General features: G+C 40.4%; 1 pseudogene; it reads left to right on the top strand.

Annotated features, from left to right (window-relative positions):
- The first annotated feature begins 6,489 nt into the window (after positions 1-6,489).
- Positions 6,490-7,859, top strand: LOC108526715 (zinc finger protein 714-like; annotated as a pseudogene).
- Positions 7,860-8,028: the final 169 nt, after the last annotated feature.

Raw genomic sequence — 8,028 nt, 5'->3', positions numbered from 1 at the left:
GAAAATTCCTTTCTTTAAGAATGTTCAGTATTGGCCCCACTCTATTCTGGCTTGTAGGGTTTCTGCAGAGACATCCATTGTTAGTCTGATGGGCTTACTTTGGTGGGTAACCCAGCATTTCTTTCAGGCTGTCCTTTACAGTTTTCTTTTCATTTCAGCCTTGGTGTATCTGATGATTCTGTGTCTTGGGGTTGCTCTTCTCGAGGAGTATCTTTGTGGTGTTCTCTGTATTTTCTGAATTTGAATGTTGGCCTGTCTTGCTAGGTTGGGGATATTCTCCTGGATGATATCCTGAAGCGTGTTTTCCAACTTGGTTCCATTCTCCCTGTCACTTTCGGGTACCCCAATCAAACATAGACTTGGTCTTTTTTTTACATAGTCGCATATTTCTTGGAGGCTTTGTTCATTTCTTTTATTCTTTTTTTCTCTAATCTTGTCTTCTTGCTTTATTTCATTAAATTGATCTTCAATCTCTGATATCCTTTCTTCCACTTTATCGATTCAGCTATTGATATTTGCGCATGCTTCATGAAGTTCTCGTGCTGTGTTTTCATCTCCATCAGGCATTTATGTTCTTCTCTAAACTGGTTATTCTCATTAACAATCCATCTAACCTTTTTTCAAGGTTCTTGGCTTCCTGGCATTGGGTTAGAACATGCTCCTTTAGCTTGGAGGAGTTTGTTATTACCCACCTCTGAAATTTGTCAAATTTGAGTTTGTCAATTCATCAGACTTATTTTCCATTCAGTTTTGTTTCTTTGCTGGTGATGAGTTGTGATCCTTTGGAGGAGAACAGGCATTCTGGTTTTGGAATTTTCAGCCTTTTGCACTGACTTCTCCCCATCTTTATGGATTTATCTACCTTTGGTCTTCGATGTTGATGACGTTCGGATGGGGTCTCTGAGTAAACATCATTTTGTAGATGTTGCTTCTATTCCTTTCTGTTTGTTTGTTTTCCTTTTAACAGTCAGGCGCCTCTGCTGCAGATCTGCTGGAGCTTGCTGGAGGCCCACTCCAGACCCTGGTTGCCTGGGTATCACCAGTGGAGGCTGCAGAACAGCAAAGATTGCTGCCTGTTCCTTCTTCTGGAAGCTTTGTCCCAGAGGCCACCCGCCAAATGCCAGCTAGAGCTCTGTTGTACGAGGTGTCTTTCAGCTTCTACTGGGAGGTGTCTCTCAATCTGGAGACACAGGTGGCAATCAGGAGTCTCAATCAGGAGACTTGAGGTGGCAGTCTGACCCTTAGCAGAGCTTGAATGCTGTTCTGGTAAATCCACTTCTCTCTTCAGAGTTGTCCAGCAGGGATGTTTAAGTCTGCTAAAGCTGCGCTCACAGCTGTCCCTTACCCCAGGTGCTCTGTCCCAAGGAGATGGGTGTTTTATCTATATTCCCCTGACTGTGGTTGCTGCCTCTTTTTTCAGAGATGCCCTGCCCAAAGAGGAGGAATCTTGAGATACAGTCTGGTCTTGCTGAGCTGCGGTGGGCTCCACCCAGTTCAGTCTTTGTGCTTTCAAGTTTTGTGCTCGAAACCCAGGGCCCTGGTGTCATAGGCACCGGAGGGAATCTCCTGGTCTGCAGCTTATGAAGACCAGAGGAAAAGCACAGTATCTGGGCTGGAGAGCACTGTGTGCTTCATGGTACAGTCCCTAAACCCTTCCCTTGGCTAGGAGAGGGAGTTCCCCGACCCCTTGCACTTCCCCGGTGAGGCGACATCCCACCCTGCTTTGGCTCCTACTCAGTGAGCTGCACCCACTGTTCAACAAGTCCTAATGAGATGAACCGGGTACCTCAGTTGGAAATGCAGAAATCACCCACCTTCTGTATCGATCGCGCTAGGAGCTGCAGAGACCAGAGCTGTTCCTATTCGGCCATCTTGCCAGCCTCCTCTATTTTGATTTTATTACAGAAAGTGTGGTATAATAATATCCTGCTATAATTATATTGCTCTCCTTATGTTTCTTCTATTCTGTCAGTATTTGCTTTATATATTTGTAATCCTGTGTGACGCACACACACGCAGACACACACGCACACACGTATTCAAAGTTTTCACAGGTTCCCAGTTAATCTATTATTTTAATATCTTTCTTTGTCTCTTTGGAGTTTCACTGTCAAGTGCATTTTATAAAATATGAGTCCTTGACTAAAATTTAGCTTGTGTAATATTATTTTGACTTCTTCTGCTCTCATTTGATTAATATTTGCATGAAATGTCTACATCCATCTTGCCACTTTGAGCCTTTTAATATTAGATTTCAACTGACCCTTGTAGAAAGGCAAGTTGGTTCTTGATATTTAAAATATTTAATAGGCCAGGCACAGTGACTCATGCCTGTAATCCTAGCACTTCAGGAGGCCAAGGTGGGTGGATCACCTGAGGTCAGGGGTTCCAGACCACTCTGGCCAACATTGTGAAATCCCATCTCTACTAAAATACAAAATTAGCTGGGTGTGTTGGTGGACTTTGGTAATCCCAACTACTAGGCAGTCTGAGGCAGGAGAATTTCTTGAACCTGAAAGGCAGAGGTTACAGTGAGCTGAGATAGTCTCATTGCACTCCAGCCTAGGCAACAAGAGTAAAACTTTGTCTCAAAAGAAAAAATGTTAATAAATCTATTAAAATCTGTTGATTTGAAAGTTAATTTTCCATATATTTAAATACATTTTGGAAAGTGAAGGCATTACTTTTATTTTATTACCTATTCTATTTGATTCTTGCATGTTGTCCCTCATTTTCTCTCTCTGTCTTCCTTTTTTTCTTTCTGATTTTGTATTGATATGCTTTCACTTTCTTATTTTCTTTTGTATATGTATATAGTTTTTTTGTGTGTGGTATCTTGGGGATTACATAAAACCTCTAAAATACAACAGTATATTTTAATCAGGTGAAAATTAACTTTGGTTGCATAAAAAATTCTTCCTTTTATATCTGCCCTTAAATTTGTCACTGATGTTGCTAAGTTTATCTATTTATGTTGTATATTTGTTAACAGATGTTTATAATTCCTATGCTTTTATCTCTCAAATGTTAGAGAATAATTAAAATGTTTTTTGCACCATTAGAATAATGCTAGAAATTCAATTTTTTGTATGTGCATATCTTTTCTAGAAAATAATGTATTTTATATGATTAGGTGTTGTTTTCTTGCATTATGTTATTTTCAGTGGTAAGAACTGCTGAGAAAAAACAAAAAAGGCACATAAGCGCACGTCCCAATATACTTGTTATCAGAATTTAGTTAGGTTTTGAAAGTTTTTTTGTTGTTTTTTCCTATTAACGGCAGGACAGGATTTGCTTATGGTGATCTATTCTCCACTTGATTGCTATTTTTTTTTTTCTTTTTCTTTTTTTAAGGAGACTTCTGCTATATCACAACAGTTCTCTTTTCGCCCTGCACATCTGTTTGTTGACAATTCACTGATGTTAATTTGTTGTATCTTATCTCTAATTTTTCTGATTGTTCCTGATACCTTTTGTTTTCCTAGTTCCATTCACCAAAATGGTTATTCAGTTTTTAACAATTAGTGTATAACATTTTAACTAGTCTTCTTTCTGAAAATTTTTATAATATTTTTGATGAGATTATACTTGCCCGCTACATTTTGTATAGGATTGTAATCTTTGTGAGATTTGACTTTTTTTTTTTTTTTTTTTTGAGACGGGAGTCTCGCTCCTGTCGCGCCGCCTGGAGTGCAGTGGCCGGATCTCAGCTCACTGCGAGCTCTGCCTTTCGGGTTCACGCATTCTCCTGCCTCAGCCTGCCGAGTAGCCTGGGACTACAGGGCCCGCCCACCTCCACCCGGCTAGTTTTTTTTGTATTTTTTTAGTAGAGAGCGGGGTTTGTCCGCCATGTTAGCCAGGGATGGTCTCGATCTCCTGACCGTTGTGAGTCCGCCCGTGGCCTCGCCCTCGCAACGTGCTGGATACAGGCTTGAGCACCGCCGCCCAGCTGGAGACTTTGGGACATTTAAAAAGGCTACCCTGTCACAAAGTTAAAATGTAACTTCTGTCCTGGCCATAGTCAGAAAATAATGATCTCTTGGCTAGAGAATTATGTGGGCTCCTCCCTCTCAGATTTGTTCTTGTCTGAGAATTTTGTGTTTAGTTTTAGTTAAGAGAGATTATTTATGGTTTCTTCTGAAAGTAATCGACCTTGGTCAGCACCTGTTCTCCCCTCCCGGGTCTCTGCCAGAACACTGCAGTCCTCCTGCCTGCAGTGCATTTAAAACTTTTGCGCGCGTCTCCACAGACTCAAAAGTGTCATTTCACAGTATATTCACCATATCTTGTGAGCACTTTTTGTCGCTGGAGAACAGAAACCAGTGTGTGGTAAGGGCCCTTAGAGCAGACAGAAATTCAGATCATCATGTGCCCATATTTTACTTTCCTTAAACAGACCAAACAAACAAGTTGACAATCTTACTTCTGAAGGGAACTAGTGTAATAGTTGAGGAGCAGAAAGAGTTGTATTGGTTACAATTTAACAAACTTTTCTTTCTTTTTTCTATGGTAGCTCTTTGCATTGGGCTTAATCTCCCAAGCGCCCCCACACACTTAACTGCATGTATAAATTTCAATCGTCATAATGTATTTTTGTCCTGTATGTTTCATTTACATTTGTATTGTCCCTATGAAGAATTAGGGCCTGTGTCATTTGCAAGTGTCATCTTGCTTATGTAGCTTTGAATAATTTTATTAGGTTCACGATTGGAAACCTAATATTTATCTGAGTCTAATAATGCGACTAATTTGTTGTTTTTATTTCTTTCAGTTATATTGTTCTCATTTTGCGCTCACAGACCTTTGGCCCAGAGCAGGGCATAGAAGATTCTCTCCCAAAAAGTGATATTGAGAAAAACTGATAAAAATGTAGACATGAGAATTTACAGTTAAAAATTGATTATACCCAATGTGGATGAGTGGTAAGCGTGCACAAAAAAGTCTTTATACCGAAGTCAGCTTGACCAACAGTTTGACAACTACACAGAGCAAAGTATTTCAATGTGGCCAATAATATGCAAACATCATTCATGCAAAGTGTGTCAAATTCCAAACAGACCAGTACGAAGATAAGGCACTCACTGGAAAGAAACTTTTGAAATGTAAAGATATGTCAGATCCATTTTGCATGCTTTCACACCTATCTCACCATAAAGAGAAATTTATACTAGAGAAGAATTCTACAGAATGTGAAAGAAGACTGGCAGAACGCCTTTAACTGTCTTCAACAGCGTTACTTATCTATAAGAGGGAATTCATACCTGGAAAGCAAACCCCTCACAAATGTAAAGATGTGGCAAAGCCTTTAGTAAGTTTCTCAGTCCTTAGTAAAAACACCAAGGTAATGCATACCAGAAGAGAAACCCTAACAAAATGAAGAACATGGCAAAGCCTTTCAGCTGGTCCTCAAGCCTTTCTAGCACAAGAGAATTCATGCTGGAGAGAAACCCTACAAATTGCTGAAAAATGTGGCAAAACCTTTAAGTGTCGCTCAACTTAGTTATCAAGAAAATTCCATACTGGAGGACGAAACCCCTATAAAATGTGAAGAATGGTGGCAAAAGCTTTAGTGTGTTCTCAATCCTTTACTAAACATAAGGTACTTCATTACTGGAGAGAAACCTTACAAAGTGAAGAAATTCGTGGCAAAACCTTCCAGGTGGTCCTCAAACTTTACTAAACACAAGAGAATTCATGCCTGGGGAGAAACCCTACAAATGTGAAAGAATGTGAAGCCTTCTTAAGTGGTCTCTCAACCTTTGTGTTGTCCCAAGAAAATTCATAACTGGACGAGAAAATCCCTGCAAATGTGCGAGAGAATGTGGCAAGGCTTTAGTACTTCTCAATCCCTCTACTGCAAACATAAGGTAATTCATTACTGGAGAGAAACTCCTACAAATGTGAAGTATGCTGGAAACAGCCATAAGTGCGCGCTCAACCCTTAGTTATCATAAGAGAAATTCACTACTGAGAGAAATCCGTCTATAAACTGCTGAAGAATGGTGGCAAGCCTAATACAGCTGGCTCCTCGAACCCTCTAGTTATCATAACGAAAACTCATAACTGGAGGAGAAACCCTACAAAATGTAACAGAATGACAACAGCCCTGTAAGTGGTCCTCAACCCTTAGTTGTTCAATAAGAAAAATCAATACGGAGAGAAACCCTATAAATGGTGAAGAATGTGCAAAGACTTTAGTACGTTCTCAAATCTTACTAACACATACAGAAATTCATACTGGAGAGAAACCCCTACAAATGTGAAGAATGTGGTAAAGTCCTCAGCTCCTTTCTCGAGTGCTTTAGAGCGCGAGAGAGCGAGGTGAATTCCCATACTGGAGAGCGAAAATCTACAAATGTGAAGAATGTGGAAAAGTCCTATAAGTGGCCCTCCAACCCTTAGTTACATAAGAAACAATTCCATACTGGAGAGAAACTCTACAAATAGTGATAGAATGTGGCAAGCCTATAACATGGCCTCAACCCTTAGTTTATCAATTGAGAAAATGTCATACTGGAAGAAACCCTATAACCTGTGAAGAGGAATGTGGCAAAGGCTTTAGTGATCGTCCTCAATCCTTAACTACACATAAGAGAATTCATACTGGACGACGAAACCCTACCAAATGTGAAGAATGTGGGCCGCAAAGGCTTTAGTAACCGTTCTCAATCTTTACTAAACCATAACGAAAATTCATACTCGCGCCACGCAGAAACCGCTATAAATGTGCGTAAGAAGTGGCAAAGGGCTTTAGTATGTTTCAATCCTACTAAACATAAGCGTAAGTTTCCATACTGGAGAGAAACCCTACAAATGTGACAGGAAATGGTGGCAAAGCCCTTCAGTGGCCTCAAGCCTTAGTACAAACCACAAGAGAATTCATATGCTTGAGAGAAACCCTATAAATGTGAAGAATGTGGCAAAGCCTTTAACTGGTTCTCAACCCTTAGTTATCATAAGAAAATTCATACTGGAGAGAAACCCTACAAATGTGAAGAATGTGGCAAAGCCTTTATTTTTTTATTTTATTTTATTTTTTTTTTTGAGACGGAGTCGCGCTCTGTCGCCCGGCCTGGAGTGCAGTGGCCAGATCTCAGCTCACTGCAAGCTCCGCCTCCTGGGTTTACGCCATTCTCCTGCCTCAGCCTCCCGAGTAGCTGGGACTACAGGCGCCAGCCACCTCGCCCGGCTAGCTTTTGTATTTTTTAGTAGAGACGGGGTTTCACCGTGTTAGCCAGGATGGTCTCGAACTCCTGACCTCGTGATTCGCCCGTCTCAGCCTCCCAAAGTGCTGGGATTACAGGCTTGAGCCACCGCGCCCGGCAGCAAAGCCTTTATTAAGTTCTCAGTCCTTACTAAACACAAGGTAATTCATACCAGATAGAAACCCTACGAATGTGAAGAATGTGGCAAAGCCTTCAACTGGTCCTCAAGCCTTACTAAACACAGGAGAATTCATACTGGAGAGAAGCCTTACAAATATGAAGAATGTGGCTAGCCTTTTCGCTGTTCCTCAATCATTACTAAACATTCACATAATTCATACTGGAGAGAATTCCTACAATTGTGTGGAATGTGGCAAAGCCTTTAACCAGTCCTTAAGGCTTACTACATATAAGACAACTTACACTGTAGAGAAACCATACACATGTGAAGAATGTGGGAAAGCCTCTAATAGATCCTCAATTCTTAACAGACATAAGCTAATTCATACATGAGAGAGACTCTACAAACCTGAAAGATGTGAATGCTTTTGGCAACACCTCAAGACTTATATGAATATAAAAGAAATCATACCAATGAGAAATCCTAGGAATGTGAAGAATATGATAAAGCCTTTAAATGGCTGTCATGCTTGATTGTAGGTAAAATAACTCATACTGGAGAAAACTGCTAGAATAAACAGTGTGGCAAAACATTTAACCAATGCTCATGCCTTATTGCAAAGGAAAGCGTTTATACTAGCCGGGGCAACTCAGAGAGACTCTGTCTGGGAAAAAAAAAAATTGTGAATGCCACTAATATCTT

The sequence above is a fragment of the Rhinopithecus bieti genome, unplaced genomic scaffold (assembly GCF_001698545.2).
Source record: "Rhinopithecus bieti isolate Rb0 unplaced genomic scaffold, ASM169854v2 scaffold_4599, whole genome shotgun sequence".
NCBI classification, from domain to species: domain Eukaryota; kingdom Metazoa; phylum Chordata; class Mammalia; order Primates; family Cercopithecidae; genus Rhinopithecus; species Rhinopithecus bieti.
This window is presented reverse-complemented; position numbering and strand designations above follow the sequence as displayed.